The 19,546-nt window shown below is 45.2% G+C and overlaps 1 protein-coding gene across 5 annotated transcripts in view; it reads left to right on the top strand.

The window, feature by feature from the left end:
• Positions 1-19,546, top strand: part of KIFC3 (kinesin family member C3) — a 632,740-nt gene that overhangs the window by 586,066 nt on the left and 27,128 nt on the right. The window lies entirely within an intron of this gene.

Genomic DNA, 19,546 nt, shown 5'->3' with positions numbered 1-19,546 from the left:
GGTATCCCTGCTCCCATTTTGTTTAATATTCTGACAGTATAAGCCTCTCCTGTCTGGGATGCATTCTGAACACAACAGCTGTCGGCATATTCCACATTGGTGAGGATTATTACAGAACACCTTTTCAGGGGGCATCTTTTCAGTCTGGGTGTCTTATTGTCCAGTCAATCATGCCTCCCAGTGTGTCCCCTTTTCTAACCCTCACAAAAGTTGCTAGATGTTTCTCCATTTCTTGATATTTACAAGTTTACTACAGACACATTATCTCACAAAACAGATTAATCATTTATTTTCTGTTCATTATCGGTTTCGTCTTAACTGCCTCTTTTTCTTAGGGGTTTGAAAAGGGTTTCCTTGCTCGACTGTGACAACTTAGTTCTAAAAGGGGGTGATATTTTACTTTGTCTACCTTTTTCACCAACAGTACAAGTGCATCCAACCTCCTTCATCCATACTTGGGATGTCCTGGCCGCCATACATACTATAACTTTTCAGCTGTCTGCATAGTAAATTTAGAATTTCAAAAGTAGAGTTTGTTGTGCGTACACAACTCAGTTATTCCCCTCCATTTTCCTATGTTCCTTTCCGTGATTTGTTTCTTTTCCAGAACTTGTGGCTTCTGACTTGCTTCTAACACATTTTTTTTTCCTCCTGGTCCTCGAACAGCCACCTTCCCTGCTCAGTTCCTAATCCCTGCTTATGACATTAGTAGCTAGTTTCAAGCTATACTGCATTGCAGCAGTATGTCTTGAGGGCTTGGACCCAGAAACCCTGGCCTCATTGCATCCTTTTCAATTTCCTTTCGGTTCCTCTACAACTTGTTTCTTCCGAGGGCCTCTTTTGTTTTAGGTTCACCACCATTACTGTCAGAGGCCAACCTTGTTGCTGAACATATTTATAGACACTTGGTCTAGCCAAACCCACAGGTAACGTAGGCAGAGCAGCAATGCAGGTAAAACTAGTATACTACACACTACAAAACATTGTGTGTGTGAGAAATCTCAAAATAAGACTACACACCACTTTACTTTCCAACACAATTAAAAGCAGTGCAACAAAGCAGTGCACGTGTTGTAATAGTTAAATGGCTAGAGAGCACCATAAAACGTAATATATTACAACATACCTTATCATTTTAAAGAGAGCACGTCACTTATGCCGTCCTTCCCTAGCAGGTAAGTGTGTATTTGGAATATCCTTGTATAACCCTCTGGTGAGGGCAGTGTATTCACTTAACCTAATGCTAGAAAAGTGTTACCCGACAGGGAAGACCAGACTCTCCAATGCAAGCTGCAGCGGAGCAATCGGCTTAACTCCAGAAGAGAAAGTTTTGGGCTGAGGTATAATTAATACCAAAAGAGACCACAGAAGTACACACCACACTGGTATACTGAAAATCTATACTTTGTTATAAGTTCACACCTAAAATATTTATGGTAGAGAAAAATAAGTACTAAGGTTACACAGAACACATAGCAGACCGTAGTGAAAGCAAAAAACTGTAAATGGCCAGTTAAGGCCAAAGTCAATCTTGACCATAAAATATAAGCTCCATACCTGGTGGCAGACACAATACACACAGAGTTCCAGAGGGTAGTTTAAGAGTAGTTCACTAGATAATATTACAAACAGTAATTACTTTTTAATTTATTTTATTGTATACATGAGTCAATAATACATAATGGAGGAGAATTTTTTTTTTTAACTTAAAATCACAAAATCTATAAAGTTATTCAGAATAGAAGAAAATAATGACGGAGTTGGGCAAGTATGGACATAGGCAAACTGATCTGTGGTTCAATTGACCTAAGATCCCTATTTCTTTGCTATGAGAGATTGTAGCATTAATCGAACACGAGTCCATGAATAGCAACACACGTGCTTACAGGGACCGTTTGATGTAGTCATAATTCGCTGAGTAATTTCCCAACATAAACACAATTAATTGTACAATTCATCTAAAATCGCTATCACTTTACCATGAAATATAGTGCGTTAATTTATTAGGTTAATGTTTCCTATCATTAGACGCTCCCAAAGTAGCCCACCACTAATGAGAGGAGTAATCATTAGTGCATTTCCTGCGTACTGTCTCATCTCGACAATGTCTGCACAATCTGACTGTGGTAGTTGAAGCCAAGCTCCCAGTATCTCTAAAGATTCAGTTAAATTTAATTTTATTTTAAGATGGTTACGAACCATATGACTGGTGGATAACTAGGTTATGTATGCAGGGATATCTGTGCAGAGCTGTAAGTATTCAATATATGTACCTCTATTAATGTTGCATTCCAAATTGATAATTGCATGCTAGTAATCCTAGGTTTCCAAGGCCCTTTTCACTAGATTTCTATAGCGAGGAAAGGTGATATTGTGTGCCTCATTAGTGACTCACCGATCCATATTGCTCTAGTGTTATGTGAGGCTAAGACAAAGTTGCCTAACAAAGAAATATGTTGTTCATATGCCAGAGCCGCAATAGACAAAAGGGGTGCAGGTAGTGAATTCAAATATTTCCAGTGTAATAGTATCATTTGTTTGGTAAATGGGGACTCCAGAGTGCAGATCCAAAATTCAAGAAAAATGTAGTCAATAGGAATCGATAGAGGGAGATCGAGTAGGGTTTTAAGCCACTTTCTCTCTAGTCTGCCTAATTGAAGTCTCTTCTTACTTGCCCACATTTCTGCCCCACATACAATATTAGGGAGTATTTTAGTTTGGTAGATCTTAATAAGAGCGCTTAAAGTATGTCCTCCATTTTTGTGTTTTGAGAGCGCTAATTGTTGAATCGCCTTGGATGAAGCCAAATCAATCTGCGCAGTGCATGCCAATTTATCATCAACAATTACCCCAAGATATTTATAGTTGGTGACTTTTGCAAGCTTTATATTATTCAAATGCCAGATGTAAGGTTTAGGTTTAGTACGACCAGGTGCAAAGACCATGATTTTTGTTTTATATAGATGTATCTTAAGGCATTGGAAGAAGCGTAGGAGCCAAGAGCATTACATTGGGCTTGCGGTGCTTTGGGACTGTAATCCAGAAGGACAAAGTAGATTGCACATCCCAACCAAGAGATAGACCGTATCAAGTTTACGTGGATAAGATTGATCAGATGTTGAAGCGGTTTGTAGGCCAGCCAAATAAGGATTGAATGAAGTGGGGACAATATACAGACCTACTTGCCTCCTTTGTGGGTGGAGAAGCCAGTCCGGTATAATCCAAACTCTAGTGTTATGCAAATTAATAATCATAGTTAATCCACGTGGAATATTCCAGGCCATAAATGTGCACCAAAGGGTCTCTCTCCAGATAGTGTTGAAAGCAGCACTAAAGTCAATGAAGATTACGTATGTGGTTTGCTTGCGGATCGTCCAAACTGTTACCAAAGGCCTGATGTTCTGCAGAGTACTTGCATGCTTTCTAGAACCGGTTTGATTAAAGGGAATGATGTTATTTGCCGATCCAGGAAGTAAGTTCAATTAACAGAACTCTGGCTAAGATATTTGCAGGTGCTTCAAGCATAGCAAGAATTCTATAAATTCCTGGATCCATGTGGCATCCTTTTTTATATACAGGTATAATGATACTGTCAGCTCAAGATGTAGGGATTATATGTAATGCAATGCGCGATTTGTATGGCACCTTTCTCATTTTCTTTTGTTTTTTTTGTTTGTTGCAAATTACATGCCTTACGCACGCACACATTTAATAAACATGTTAACAAAAATCAATACGTTGCTTAAAAATCTGAGATAGATAACATTTACTCATTTCCAATAGATAAAAACCATTTAAAATTCATCTCAATTCACCCAGTGACTTCAATTTTTCCAGAAATTGTTTCCATATGTAAAATGAGACGGCGGTAATAACCAGAGTATTTCCCATCAGCCAGTGAGGACATGGCAAACTTGTTTCTTTATGGGCAGAGCATAACCTACATTTCTCCAGCATTGGATCTTTCATGGATTCGCATGCTTAGAATATTCCCCCGTCAGGCTGGAAATCCTCGGTAAATTATATAGACCTTTTCCATAGGAAAAATTTCGACACTTTTGTGTCCTATCTATGTCGTTTTGGGCCGCATACGCCTGCGCCACTAGGACGTAGAGATATAAGTAGCCCCGCCCCCGCGGCTCCCTCAGATTTCAACCGTCTTACAAAGTAGTGGGATTACCTCGAGTATCTACTATTTTTGCTAGGTTGTGCGTATTTCTTCTTCGACTTCCCTCAAATGTCTGGAAAGGCGTTGTTTCGTCCGTGTGCTACATGCGGTCTTAAAGTATATGAAGGTGATGGGCATATGGACTGTAATTACTGTCTTCACCCTCATCATTCGGCTGACACGTGTGAGATCTGTCAAGGCTTCTCCCAGAAGACCCTGAAGGACCGAAACAGATGCCTGGTAACTTGGCTCAATGACGGGGTGGGTGCGTACCCTGCATCGGAGGTAGGCTCTACTGCCTCGAGATCTAAATCTCTGGTGCCCCCTCGTCGCTCTGCGTCGACAGAGCCTCCGACGAAGAAACCATGTTCGTCGGATAAACGCCCCGCTGATAAACATCCTGCGAGGGACTCTTCGTCAAAGAAAATGTCATCTTCCTCCTCATCAAAAAAGGAGAGAAAAGATCGATTGAAATCCTCTTCGGGAAACCGCCGTGGCTCTACCTCGAGTGTCGTCGACCCACAAGTAGAGTGCAAAACCGGCGAGTACGTCCCAAGGCTCTGCACCAAAAACTTTGTCGACGACGGCCAGATCTTCAACGTCTTCTTTGCCATCTGCACCTGCTCTTTCCACGATCACTTCGGCGGGTCAAACATCGGTTATGGAGAAAATGTCATCGTCGACGGTGGCACCTTCGGCGGGTTGGCTACTAGAGGTTTTCGACCAGATCTTGCCTGAGGCCTTGTTGCAACCAGAAGCAGCCTTCTCCATCTCGTCGGCGAAGGATGACCATGGTCCGATCGTACAGCCAACCAATCTGGGGTTACGTGCGACCAGTTCGGTGGAGCTCCCGAGTGGCAGTGCCATCCCAGCCGCCTCTTCCTTGCTGAATCCCCAGGCAGTATTGTCCCTGGAGGTGTTGAACACGTTACAGAAGCTGTTGCAGTGTTTGGACACGCAGTTGCCTCACACTAGTGTCCCGACGGTACTGCAGGCTACGCCGGTCATCGCCGAACCAGGCCCGGCTCCTCGCTCGACGACCAGAATGCCTACAACTTGCCCGGTTGAGGAGGGTCATTCTCGCTCACACTCGGAGGAAGGAGAACTGCCAGAGTTGGAGTCAGAACGTGAAGGGTCTCTTTCAGACGTCTCATTATCCCCCTCAAGGGACCCGACATGGGAGTCGGATGTGGAAATGGAAACTCCAAAGAGCCCGGCACAACCATCACCGCCGGATGACATCGGGGCCTTCCATGCAATGATGGGAAAAGCGTGTGCGGAGTTTGGCCTAGCACCGGAAGAAGCAAAGAAAGATTGTTTTCTCTTTGATCATATGGGCAAGAGAAGAAAATCGATGTTTGCTATCCCCATTTTGGACCATGTCTGGCAAGAGGGGTTGAGGACCATGTGTCATCCTTTCTCAGAACCGTCGATAAAAGGACGGTTAGAAAAGAAATTCAAGGCTCTGGAGTCCACTCCCAAGTGCTTGACGTCTCAAACTTCGCCGGATTCGGTGGTGTCCGCTGCTGCGGCCAGAAAAGCGAGGTCGCAACACAAATGCACGACCCCGCCGGACAACGATGCCAGGAGACAAGATGCGTTCGGAAAAAAGGTGTCAGTCGGTGTGACTACAGTAAAAGCAGCCAACTCCCTGGCCATTATGGCGCGGTATGATAGAGAGATGTGGCATCGTTTGGCTCCTATCTTGGACCATCTGCCAGAGGAACACAGGAAGTCTGCTATGCTGCTAGTACGTGAAGGGGAAGAGGCTTCCAATCATTCCATAAATATCGCTGTCGACCTGGCAGAGGCTGGTTTTAAACAAATCAATAACGGCGTAGTGTTAAGAAGGCAAGCCTGGCTTAAGTGCACGACTTTTAGACCGGAGGTGCAATACAAGGTGCTGGACATGCCGTGCGAAGGGGAACAACTGTTTGGCGAGAAAGTGGACGAGGCCTTGAAGGGCATGAAAGAAGACTTTGACCCTGCTCGGTCACTTGGAGCCCTCCAGAGTGGCAGAAATTTTCGTTCCTTTCGTCCTTTCAGAGGAGCTTCCGGAAACTCCCGGTTTGAATCACCTAGGGACCGAGGTTTCAGTAGACCCTCCTACTCTTCCCAAAGCTACAGACGAGCAGCCCAAGCTACTCGTAGAGGCAGAGATTATCAGTCCTCAAGAAGGAGAGGCTCCTACTCCTCATCGGCGAAGGATCGACATGCAAAAACCCAGCAATGACAAGTTTCAAGACATCCTGGGGGGGGGCAGAGTGTCTCGTCGCGTCGACGAGTGGGAACGCATAACAATGGACCAATGGGTTTTGGACACGATTCATCTGGGTCACTCCCTACAGTTAAAGGGCAAGCCGCCACACATTCCACCAGTGTTCTCGCCACAATCCCATCTTCAGATGCTGGTGCAGGAAGTGACGCTTATGCTGCAGAAAGGGGCTATAGAACTGGTCCCAGTGGCAGAAAGAGGAAAGGGAGTGTACTCCCGTTACTTCGGGGTCAAGAAACCCAATGGAAAATGGCATCCCATTCTAGATCTGCGGGCTCTCAACAAGCTGCTAAAGAACCTAAAATTCAAAATGCTTACACTGCAAGAGGTTATCCGATCGATACAACCGGGAGATTTTTTTGTCGTCGCTAGACCTTCAAGACGCATACTTTCATATCCCGATGCGTCGAAACAAGATTTCTGCATGTTCGTCGTCGGACGAACCCACTATCAGTTCAAGGTCCTCCCGTTCGGACTAAAACCGTCTCCCAGGACTTTCACGAAATGTTTGGCTCCAGTGGCATCTTGGTTAAGGAAGGAAGGTCATCATGTGTACCCATACCTGGACGATTGGTTAGTAAGGGGATTATCTCCGGAAAGGGCACGGGAGAGTCTGAATGCCACCATGTCCCTCCTACAGCTTTTGGCCTTCGCAATAAACTTCGAAAAGTCCTCCTTAACGCCATCAAGGACCTTGGCCTTTCTAGGGGCGGAGTTCCAGACACAGTCAGGATTGGTAAAGCCATCTGTCGAAAGAGTTATGAAACTACGACACAAAGCATCGGAATGGAAAGTCAACACCAGAGTGTCAGTAAGAAGGTACATGTCCCTGCTGGGGACCATGGCGTCCTGTATACCCTTAATCAACAATTGTCGTCTCTTCATGAGGCCCATTCAGGAATTCTTGACAGATCGATGGGCACAGAGTCAAAGACTTTGGTCGGACAAATTGTCCATCAACAGCAAGCTTGTGCAGGCACTTCAGTGGTGGAGAATATCCAAAAATCTAACAAAAGGAATGCCCTTACTGGAACCTATATTCCAGATGACAGTGGTGACAGATGCTTCTCTGACTGGATGGGGAGCTCATCTGGATTCCCTACAATTTCAAGGTCGGTGGTCATCGGTGGAGTCCAGCCTTCACATCAACGTGCTGGAGTTAAGGGCAGTGCATTGGGCCCTGAAATCCTTTCTACCACGCATAAAGGGATCCGTTGTACGGATAATGACACACAACAAGACAACAATGTTTTACCTAAGAAAACCGGGAGGTACTCGCTCCAGGACTCTGTCGACCAAAGCCCAGGAGATCTGGCATTGGGCCCTCCGCCAAAGGATAGATCTATTGGCGTTCCACTTACCAGGAGTCAAAAATGTGCAAGCAGACTCTCTCAGCAGAGAGATGAATCGACTACACAAATGGGAATTGAGCGACCAACAACTACACCGTGTCTTCGAAAAGTGGGGTCGTCCGGCCCTAGATCTCTTTGCGACGAGAAAGAACAGTTCGCGAGCAGGTGGCCACAGCAAGACTCACTGGGGGAAACGTTCTCCTTCCCGTGGACGGACAAGTTTTTGTATGCGTTCGACCCCGTTTCCACTTGTACGTCGGACGCTGCAATGGATCCACAGATATCCATGTCGGGTGATCCTGGTGGCCCCGTACTGGGCGAGACAAGTGTGGTTCTCCGATCTACTCCATCTTTCAGCATGCGGAACCGTTGAGGTTCCAGAGGATCCCGAACCTTCTGTCTCAGGACAAAGGGGCGGTTTAGCATCACGACCCGGACAGCCTCAATCTGACAGCCTGGCTTCTGATTTCTCAGAGTTTGGTACGTTAGCAATTCCATCGGACTGTCGTTGCATTTTCCAAGCTGCAAGGGCGCCGTCCATGAACGCTTCGTATACATACACATGGAAGAGATTCTGCATATGGTGCGGGGATCAGCCAGGTTTACATCCACTTAACATCACACCGGACCAGCTTCTACCATACTTGCTACTCCTGGCTCAAAAAAGTTTGTCGTTTTCATCGATAAAAGTGCATCTGGCTGCCATTTCGAGATTTACTCGGAAGAGACATTCAACTCTGTTGTTTAGTGACCGGTTGATTAAACATTTCATGAAAAGATTGTTCCGAACTTTTCCTCCAAAGAAGTAGTTTCCTCCGATCTGGAGTCTTAACCTGGTTCTAGCAGTGCTAATGAAGGCTCCTTTTGAGCCGATGTCATCGTCGTCATTGAAATTCTGATCATGGAAATTGGCCTTTCTGGTGGCTATTACTTCGGCTCGACGTCTGTCAGAAATACAAGCGTTCGTGATCGATCCACCATACTTGAGATTTTTCAAAAATAAAGTTGTTGGCTACTAATCCTCATTTCATTCCTAAAGTCCCTACCATGTTCCATAAGCACTCTTCTATGGTGCTACCAACGTTTTTTCCAACACCTTCGTCTGTTGCGGAGAGGACTCCCCATACATTGGACGTGAGAAGAGCTCTGAAATTTTACCTCCATCGCACTCAAAATCTCAGGGACACTAGACAGCTATTTGTGGCTTATGGCCCTTCGGCTAAAGGTAAAGCAATCTCAAAACAAGGACTGTACCGATGGGTGTCATCTACCATTTCTTTTTGCCACTCAAAAGCTGGAAAACCGCTGGAAAACCGTCCAAGAGCCCATTCGACGAGATCCACTTAGTCGTCGGCGCCATTGTGGTCTGGGATTCCGCTGTCAGGCGGCTTCCTGGTCAGTAGCACATACGTTTACCCGGCATTCTTGCCTCGAACAACATGCTGAGGATACACAGATGGGTCGTGCAGTCCTACGACACCTGTTTCAATAAGGTAGGCCCCAATAAAGGGGTATATCCTTCGGCTAATGTACTTTAAATTGTTTTTTTAGCTGTGCATGTACTATTTTTTGAAGTTTAGCCAGGGCAAATATGCATTTATGGTTAGTGTTATTGGTTTGCATACACACCTCCAACAATGGGGGATACTGCTATACAATCTATTCTAAGCATGTGAATCCATGAAAGATCCAATGCTGGAGAAGGGAATAGTTTCTTACCTGTAACTCCATTTCTCCAGCATCGGTATCTTTCATGGATTCACATGCGCCCGCCGGCCTCCCCTAGCATGCAAACCAGATGTCCCCCCATACTACTTTGGGGGTCGAAATCTGAGGGAGCCGCGGGGGCGGGGCTACTTATACCTCTACGTCCTAGTGGCACAGGCATACGCGGCCCAAAACGACCTAGATAGGACACAAGTGTTGAAATTTTTCCTATGGAAAAGGTCTATATAATTTACTGAGGATTCCCAGCCTGACGACGGGGAATATTCTAAGCATGTGAATCCATGAAAGATACCAATGCTGGAGAAATGGAGTTACAGGTAAGAAACTATTCCCTTACGTTTCTCTCTAGGTATCCCCTGCCGCGTACCAATGTGTTCTTGCACTGGTAGTATATTCATATGCATATCTAATATAAATCTGTGTAATTTTACACTATTCCACTTGGTCAGATAACTCACTGGGGAATTCAATGAACTCTGCTTTACAGATTCTGCATACCTTTTTTTTCTCAGTCAACTGTTCTACAGTTTCCACCTTATTATATACAGATTTCAATTTAAACGTAGTCTTACAATGCTCTGTATCCTCAACATCAGTCATAAAAATACACACAGCCTTAAAATGTTGCTGTGCCGAAATAATACGTTAATTGTAAGCCAAATTAGGGCAAGCGCCCCATGTTCCACCAGATTATTACTCAGTGCACGGTGCATCCGATTTCTGCTCAGTTCTTATGTATAACATGCATCTAGCTATCTTCCAGCATGTTCTCAGTGATGTCAGGCCCAGCTTAAAACGCAGGAGCTTGACGGGCGCTGTCTGAGGTACTCCTAACATGGTATGCAATAAATGCCGCTCTAAATGGCCCAAACACAATACACATCTCTCTGGAAGAGTTTCCAGGGCATACATTATTGCCGGTACCATGCTTTTGACGTAGACCTCACGTAAAGCCTCAATATTGGCCCCACATCTCCTGTTCACAAAAATACTGATGACCTGCCACATACCTAGTGTTCAACAGTGTTAACTCCTTATATAGATGACTGGTTGTGAGAAAATAGGACTTCCCGGATAAACATAAGAATTTACTATGTCAATTTTGACCCCTCCTAGGTACCAACTGAATTTGAAATTATTTTGTTTCCCACCCATAATCATCAATTTTGTTTTCTTCTGGTTTCTCTTTACTCCATTTTCCTCTGCATACCTTTCCAGACAGACCATAGATCTCTGAAGGCCCAATGGAGTTTGGTCCACAAGGACCATATCATCCGCATAACACATGTTCACACCAGCAGGTTTTCGGAGGAAACTAGTGCCTTTCACCATTGGTATGGTCACAACATGCTGTGGGTGTAACGCTCTCTAAGGGACCGAAGTCCAGGTATGAGAAATTCGAGGAAGTGCTAGCAGATTTGTGTGTGTATTTTGGCCAATACAAGGATATGAAGGGGTGGCCAAGTCCCCGCTAGCCGCCCATGTCTAACTGGCATATGGATTGGTGGTGAGAGGTAGTCTAGATGGGGGATGCGAGAGCGGGATAGTCATGTGTGTAGCTACCTATTGAATTATTGTTGTGATGGGTAGCTGCATTCTTACGGGAAAGGTGTTGTGCAAAGTGTATGATAACAGATGCGTGCGGATCGGTGGTCGTGCCTTCGGCTAAATTCCATAAGCATGGAGTGTGATAGGTTCAATATATTGGCTACACTCTAGCCATTGCCTAGATTCAATGCATGTGCCACACTCTAGAATCACCTACATTAAATTCAGTGGCTACATTCTGCATGCACCCCGCTTCAAACCAATGGCTACATTCTACATTCACCTAGATTTGATACACAATTAGTATGGATGATGATGTTAAACAAGAAGTGTACAGCAACCACCCATGTGAGAGAATTCAATTTGAATAGGACATTACAGGTACCATCCGGGCCTGGTTCGCTAGAGGTTTTAATTTGATCTTAGCTATTTGCATAACCATAAACGAGAGAGGGCAGCTATTTTTAGTTTGATTCAATAAAGTGTGTCCCATTGGGCCTGCTCCTATCGTGTTGACAATGTGGTTAGTCCAATCTTCATAAGGGGGCCATTTGCCTGGTGTTTAAAATACTCCAAAAAGTATGCTGATCCCCCACGTTGGCGGAATTGGCCAGTGACCACCATAATTCTCTTTTTGCCTAAAGTGAGCTCATAACCTTTTTTGGTAGGTCGATTTTCGGCCCTTTACCAAAGAAAGTAATGGATTTTTGCACAAGCCTTTAGCTGAGTCCGATTCTATTTTAAAGTCTGCTCTGGCTTGCCGTTTGGCCTTTTCTACAATTTTGCCAGTTCTTCGACTGATACTTCTGCTGATTTTCTAGATTGTTAGTGCTTTTTGTTTTCCTCTTCACTGTAGTTTGGGTCCTTATGTCTCGAATAACTCTCATAGCAAGAAATGACTGCAGGAAAACAAGCTAGATTGTTAGTTTTGCAGTCTGGTACAGTACATTTATTTGCATTTGTTAAGCGCACTTAACCAGGCGGCATCAATCTTAAGAGAAGCAAGGTTACAGGTATGTCAAACTAATCTTGAGCAGTCCACTTAGTTAGGAAATAGTGAGATCTTAAGCTGCTTCCTGAAGGTCCAGTAAGATTGTTCTGATTGGAGATGAGGGGAAAGCGTTACAGTTCTTAGCAGCCAGGACCGGGAAGCTGGTACCCCCTGATTTAGTTCTTCTGAATCTTGCGACATACAGTTGGATGGAGTATACTAGGTGCGTAGGTCTGGTACAGTCGGATTTGGAGAATTATTGTGACAGATAGTTGTGTGCAGAGTTGGAGAGACACATGTGCATGAAGGAAAGTGACTTGAAGATTATACAGTCCTGGATACGAAGCCAGTGTGCCTCTTTCCTTGCTGCTGAGATGTGGTCCCACTTACTGATGTTGGGAGCTGCACTGAGGGCATTGTTCTGAATCATTTCAAACTGTGTAATGTTTTATGAGGAGGTTCTACCAAAAAGGGCATTACAATAGTCTAACCTGGATCCAATAAGTTCTCTAGCAATGCTGATCGTGTTCTCTGCAGTCAGAAGTGTCTGCAAGCTTTAATTCATTTGGAGGTGTGGGTGGCAGATGAGACAATAGCATTAACATGTCTGGTGAGCGAGGCCATGTAATCCATGTACATGCCCAAGGTATTTACACTGCTAGAGACTTGATTCATTTTGAGGGTATATGGAAGGGCAAAGTTTCTTGAGTGTGGGGTGTGAACCAATCTGCAAAAGCTCTGTTTTTTCATCATTCAGGCAGAGATGGTGGGAGGTCATCAGGTCTGGATGATGTGGTAGATGGTGCAGAGATTGCGGTAGTCTGTGTCGTAGTCCCCAAGTGAAGGGGAGCAGGACCTGTGTGTCATCTGCATAGTTAATGTAGGTGGTTCCTTTACCATCTAGCAGGTCGAATAGTGGCATAGTAAAGATGTTACAAAGTGTTGGGGGTGATACAGGAACCCTGAGGGACACTGCATGTGACTGGGGCTGTTTCATTGCTTGAGAACACTCTCATAGTTTTCTCAGAGAGGCAGGAGGCAATCCAGGTGTGAAAGTAGCTGCTGATGCTAGATGTTTGCATACAATATGGTGATCAACGAAATCAAAGGCTGCAGACAGGTCAAGTAGCAGGAAGAGTGCTCACTTGTAGGCATCCTTGATGTTTTCTAATTGAATCATTAAATCCATTGGGGCTGATGCCGTGGCCTGACCGGAAGCCAGATTGTCATCCCAGTGAATTGTTGGATTCCAGAAAGCTCTGGATCTGAAGATTTACCCCAGTCACTGGAGTGCCCTGCCTACCTAGCAGGACCGACACTGCGTTTTTCAGCAAATCCCTCCGACACAAAGTAAACTGCCTAGCAGGTCTGACACGGTTTCCCAGCAAAACTCTCACACAAAGTAAAGCTTGCCTTCTCACTCAGATCTCTCCTAACTTTACTACATCCAGTGACATTACCGTTCTCTGTGCCCGGCCCTCTCCGACACCGCCTAATGTCCTACAGAAACGTAATATATCCTATACTGATTAGAGTGCTGCATGTATGCTGCATCCTCTTGCCCAGCCCATCTCCACCAATGCCCTTCAGAAGTGTAATGTTTCAAGTATTGCTTATCTGTTGCCGCCGCCTGCACAGCCCATTGCCTCTAAAGCATCACAGGAATGCAATATGCCTGCTATTGCAACCACCCCGAACACCCCCACCTCAACCTAGCCTTGATCAACGCATGCTCTCTGCGTGCACATGCCCTGGACATCCATGATCTCCTTATGGTAAACAACCTTGATGCACTAGCTGTCACGGAAATTTGGCTCCCCATGGCCTCCAGCCCAACTCTTTCTTTTGCCATCCCAACAGGCTACACTATCACCACTACACAATAGACCATCCCACCAGGTAGCTCTTTAGCAAACGCCCTCACCTCCCTTGGCTTCGTACAATGTATACTCAACCCCGCACACATCAAGGGGCGATTGCTCGACTGGCTAGCCGAGAACAATTGCCACATATCCATCAAAGCCAACTCTCCATGCCCCTGGTCGGACCATCATGTCATCACCTTCTCGCTCCCCTGTGGCCCACACGCCAAACCAGCCACCATGTCTCTTCTTCCCTCCTTTGCCCGCTGTGCCTCTCCTCTTGCCTCGGCGCCTTAATCCCAGATCGCTGCACTTAGCTGACCACTACTCCAAAACCCTAGCCAGTGCTATTGACTCCAATGCCCTGCTGGCACCTAAAAAATTCAAACCCATAATCCATGCTTACTCCTGGTATAACCCTTATCTGGCCACCCTCAGAACGGAAAAAAGACTTACCGAAACCTGCTGGAATAGCAAACCCTGAGAAGCCACTGAACTCCAATTCTCAAACCTGTCCAAACAATACAAGGAAGCCATTACCAAAGCTAAATCTAGCACCTTCAACACCAGGATTGCCAATGTCAATTCTAACTCAAAAGAACTTTTTTCCATCCATGGAGAACTAGAAACCCCTAACCCCCAAGCCAATACCCTGACCACAGACGCTGCCTAGGGCGATAGTATCCAGGAGGCCTTGCTGCTAACAATTGACACGTTAAAAAATGTCTGCCAACAAACAAGCTTCGAACTCTTGCACAGGCCTTCACATGCGCCCATCTCAAATAAGCCTGTAGCGCCCTTGTTCATCTTCAAAAAAATCACCACTCGGGAAACTGCGCATTCTCCTAAACATCAAACCATCAAGATTCAAAGGAGATATCTGCCAAGCCCCTCTGGTCAAATACTGTGCTGAAACCTTACCACCCTTAATCACAGAATTCATTAACGCCTTTGTTCACTACCAAAGTGTTACCATCCTAACTAAAGGAAGCCTGGCTCCTCCTGCTCCTAAAATAAATAAATAAAGCACTCTTGATCCCACTTCCCCCAACAACTACTGGCCCATCACCAGGGTTCCCTTTCTCCTCGAAATTCTCGGCAGGGCTGCCTATATTCAAATTCAACATCTTGAGTCAAACCAAGTCCTCGGGATGCGACAATTCGGCTTCCGTCCAGGGCACAGCACGGAATCAGCGCTCTTAGACTTGAAAAATCAGATGGACGAGTTCAGCGACAAGGGGAAGTTAGCCTTGCTTCTCCTCTTAGATCTGTCCGCTGCCTTCGACCTGGTCTGACATCCTCAGCCTCCTTCTCCAACAAAGCAGCCTCTTGGATAGCCTCCTTCCTTGAAGGTAGAGTAGTGACTCTTTGCGGAGAATGCCTGTGCATAACGCTCCCCCCATCAACTGCAGGGTGCCACAAGGTACTTGCGTGTCCCCTATGCTATTTAATGTTTTCATGGAGACCCTCTTCGACCACCAAGACTGCCTCTGCATTGCTTACACCAATTATGCTGACAACGCACACATTCTTCTTCCTCTCTCAGGATCCTATCATGCTTATGCTGCTACCTTGAGCTCCACCTATGCCACCAACCAAGCATGAATGGCCACCCATGGACTCTACCTCAATGATGAGAAAACAGAACTTCTCATGATTGGCCCCACCTCGGCGCTAAAGAAACCGGACCTTATATACTCCGCCTTCAACATTGATGGCTCAGTGATCCCAGTCTCCTCCTTGAAAACACTAGGAGTTTACCTTGACTCTACCCTCTACCGCCAAGTTAACGGCACCTCCGTAGCGGCAGCCTACTCCTCTCATTAGTGCTGCCAGGCCCTTCCTCACTAGTGACAACTGTCTAACCATCGCCCGCTCAGTGGTGGGAGCCAGACTAGAACACTAACGTCCTATTTGCCGGCACCTCATCTCGTAATCTAAAGAAAGTTCATACTATCCAAGATAATGCCTTTCGCTCAGCGCTTAATATTCCCTGCTCTGAGCACATCTCTGCTGCCCGCAGAGCGGTCGATTGGCTCCCCATCAGAGAAAGAATATCCTTTAAGACTCTCTCAATCATCCACAAATGCATCTCCAAGTCGGCCCCACCATACTTATCGCAAAAAATCACTAATTCCTGGCCATCCGGGCCTTCTAGAATCCCTTATTTTTACAGACTTGTGCATCCAAAATTCAAACGTGCGAAAGCAGGAGGCTCGAGCCTTCCAGTTACTGCATCTAAGCAGTGGAAACATGGCTGTTCCAGTAATCTGCCTATGTCCACTACACTGTAATCTCTTTGAAATGTCACGCTTGTTGACTGCCTCTGTTGAATAGTTTTATAGTATGGCATAAAGGGGCAGTTCAAAGGACATGGGTGCCCAACAGTCACCACCTGGTCTGCCTCAGAGCTTGCTGGTGCACGAAGTCCAAGGACAGCAGAAGGCACTCTGAATACAAAGCCACACAGTAATTGCCATCATATTCCTGATCCAAGGACAGCACACAGATTAGCACAGGTTCCAATAGGATTGGTGAGATGACAACGAATTTGGTGGCCAGCCAATCAGGTTTTCTTCACAAACTGCCAACACACAGGCCCACCACCAAAGCAAGTGTAGTGGCGTGCCCAGGGCCAAATACTGGTCTAGACCAGTCCAAGCCATGTGGGCAGAATAACAATTTTGCGGCCTACCTCCATGGTTTTCCTAAACAAAGGAAGCCCTTAACAAAAATGGCAAAAGTAGGACTTAAAAAGACCATCAATACTCCAATGGCTACCATAAAGGTACATTGGGTTACTAATGCAGTGCATGACCTTGGACCCCTGGTGAAGCCAAAACTAAATATTAGCTGCCACTAACTTACCCCCTAAAACCAATGCCTTAAACCAGGGCAAAAAGGTGGGGGGGGGCTACTGGGCACCTTGTGGACGATGCAACACCATATACCTTCAGTAAGTACATTAGAATACCCCCAAAATGAGAGTTGAGAGGGGCGGAAGCAGTAGGCGTTGCATAAAATGAGATTGCAGAACTCCAAAAATTAAATTCTGCCCCAACACTGTCCCAAAAGCAGCAGTGTTCTGGTAAATACGCAGTTGAAAGAGGGCGGGGGTATAGAAAGTCCAAGTTCTCGCACCCAGTTGTTGCCAAAGCCAAAAGGTAAGTAATAGAAATGTCTTTTAAAAGCCCTCCTTGTAGAAAACGGGTAAGAGAAATTAGTGGTACCTTCTCTCCCATCACTCCGGGGGTATTTGGGGGGGGGGTTTAGTTGAAACTCGTCTGATCACAGCCAGGAAACTGTTACTAAAAGGAAAAAGGGTGCAAAGTTCCCCTGCAGCACTTCACTGTAAGGCGATGTGTGCTACACTGAAACAAAAACGAATCTCGCACATGGGATCAGGGTCCCCTGCACTGGTAGCCTAAGGGACTTACTAGTGCCACCAAACGTGATAAGCTGAGAAAGTCAAATAAAGCAAAAACGATCTACTTCCCTCCAAAAGCCCAGACAGGGTTCAAATCCTAGCAACCCAAATCACAGCGACCCAATTTGCCAGGTTCCATTGATGTCAATGGAAGGAAAGCGGCACAAAGAAAATCACAACAAAGGGATTTAAATGACTGCATCAAGATTGATTTTCAATTGTTTATAGAATTGAGCTGAAAAGCCATCTGAACCTGGAGCTTCATTCAGCAATCTCGCGGAAGTCCCTTTATTGCATCATTGATCTCTTCCACAAATAACTCCTTCTTCAAGCATTAACAGGTCTCCGGCGAGGTACATGGTAGGCCATCTCTACGTAAAGAAAAGTATGTTGTGCACCATTTTTTTTAAAGCTGCTGTCGTATAAAGCTTGGAAAAGAAGTACTTATATTTTCATTTTGGTACCCTCGTCCGAGTGCAGCATATCGTTGGAATCACTTTATTAAATCTAGTTTAATTCCATTGCTTGGTCCACAGGAGGGAACAAGATGTCAGATTCCCCAAAAAGCCTTGTTTGTGTTAAGGGTGGTTTTCGCACAGAACTCTTGAGGAGGGCTGTACGGCCACTAACTATAAGGTGAGAGAGAGCAACCAGCTCCAAAGGAAAAATGGTAGTAGAGCAGTCAGGCTTAACTCTAGGACAGGGAGTAGGCTGACACAAAAGTACATGCACCCATCCATAGAAAAACCTACACCTTTATTTGATTACACATGTGGAACATTTAGCAGTTAGTTACAAAGCACACAGTCAAAATATGCATAGTATATTATACAAACAGTAAATGCCATAAAGATGCATCCAGTGCCTATGTTACATTGCAGGTACACCATCTAGTGATAAACACGTTACATATAAAGAAAGACCAGGAGCGGAAAGAGAAGGGAGCTAGACATTAAAACACAGTTAAAGTTGTCATTCACGGATCCCAATGCCAAAACTAAGAAAGTCAAACTAATTCTAAACCTCTACGAAATAGTATTTGGAAAATACAAATGCACACATGAGTAAATTAAGGGCATGCTGGAGAGGGAGAGAGACATAAGGCATGTAAAATGAGAACACCATGGTATTACACTTCATGGAAAAATAGATGCAATGTCATCAGCATCAGTTACAGTGTAATCAAGCATTCACTTTAGCAGAAGTGGAATGTGTATCTTTAATAATACATTAAAACACTGGTACATGGTACAATTCAAGTATTTGGCCTGAAACTCTAAACCCAAACTGGATGCAGGAAATATATCCAGTTGCAGGTAAGTACCCCCAAAGTCACATTAGAGTTTCAGGTGAGTAAAATGTTACCCATAGAAATCAACAGGGCAAATTCAATAGGCAGTTGCACATATGGAGGAAAAGGGCAGGAGAGTTCCAGTCCTACCCCCATGGGTGCAGATTTGGCAGCAGATAACCACACGGAGTTGCACCGGAGACCCAATTGAAGAGCTCCAGAGATTGGTTAAGAACTAGGAGCCCCAGAAGAAGATTCAGCGCAGCAGAACACGCCCCAATATAAGCCTTTGGGAAAATGCTGCAAATAGTCTGTACCCTGGACCACAGGGATCTGTGAGGGTGAATATCCCGAATAACCCACCACCCCAGGAGACATTGGTAAGTACTAGGTGTTTTCTCTCCAAAAGTTGATTCCAGGAAGGCTAAACAAAAACAACTTGAGGTACTAGGAGTCTTTCTAGGTGTAGTTTACAGGTTGAAACTTGAACCCCAGTCCAATGAGGACAAAGAGGGGGAACAGCCCAGCTACAGACAATGGTCCCATGATAAAGACTATGGCGGGTGACACAGGGCGGTCCTAAAGAGCAGATGAGGCAGATCTAGAGTCTAAATTTCCTTGCAGGCAAATTGGAAGAGGTGGGAAGCGGCTGTAAAACAGCCTGGAGATGGTGCCAGCAAGGAAGGCATGCCCCAACGCACAGTGGGGCCATTAGGCGGCCAGAGGTAGCCCAGGAAGGATAACCATTGGCCAAAACCCCAAACCAGACATCGGGCCAGGACGCAGTAATTATGATAAATTATCATTCTTCTTTTATAACGCGCTTAAAGGAATAGTTCACTCAAAAATTTTATTGGCTCAAAAGATGGGTCATGATCAAAAATATATAAAAAATATTCATTAA

This window comes from Ambystoma mexicanum, chromosome 1p (assembly GCF_040938575.1).
Source record: "Ambystoma mexicanum isolate Mex_15411 chromosome 1p, UKY_AmexF1_1, whole genome shotgun sequence".
NCBI lineage: Eukaryota > Metazoa > Chordata > Amphibia > Caudata > Ambystomatidae > Ambystoma > Ambystoma mexicanum.
The sequence above is the reverse complement of the archived record's forward strand: the minus strand, read 5'-3'. Positions and strand labels throughout refer to the sequence as shown.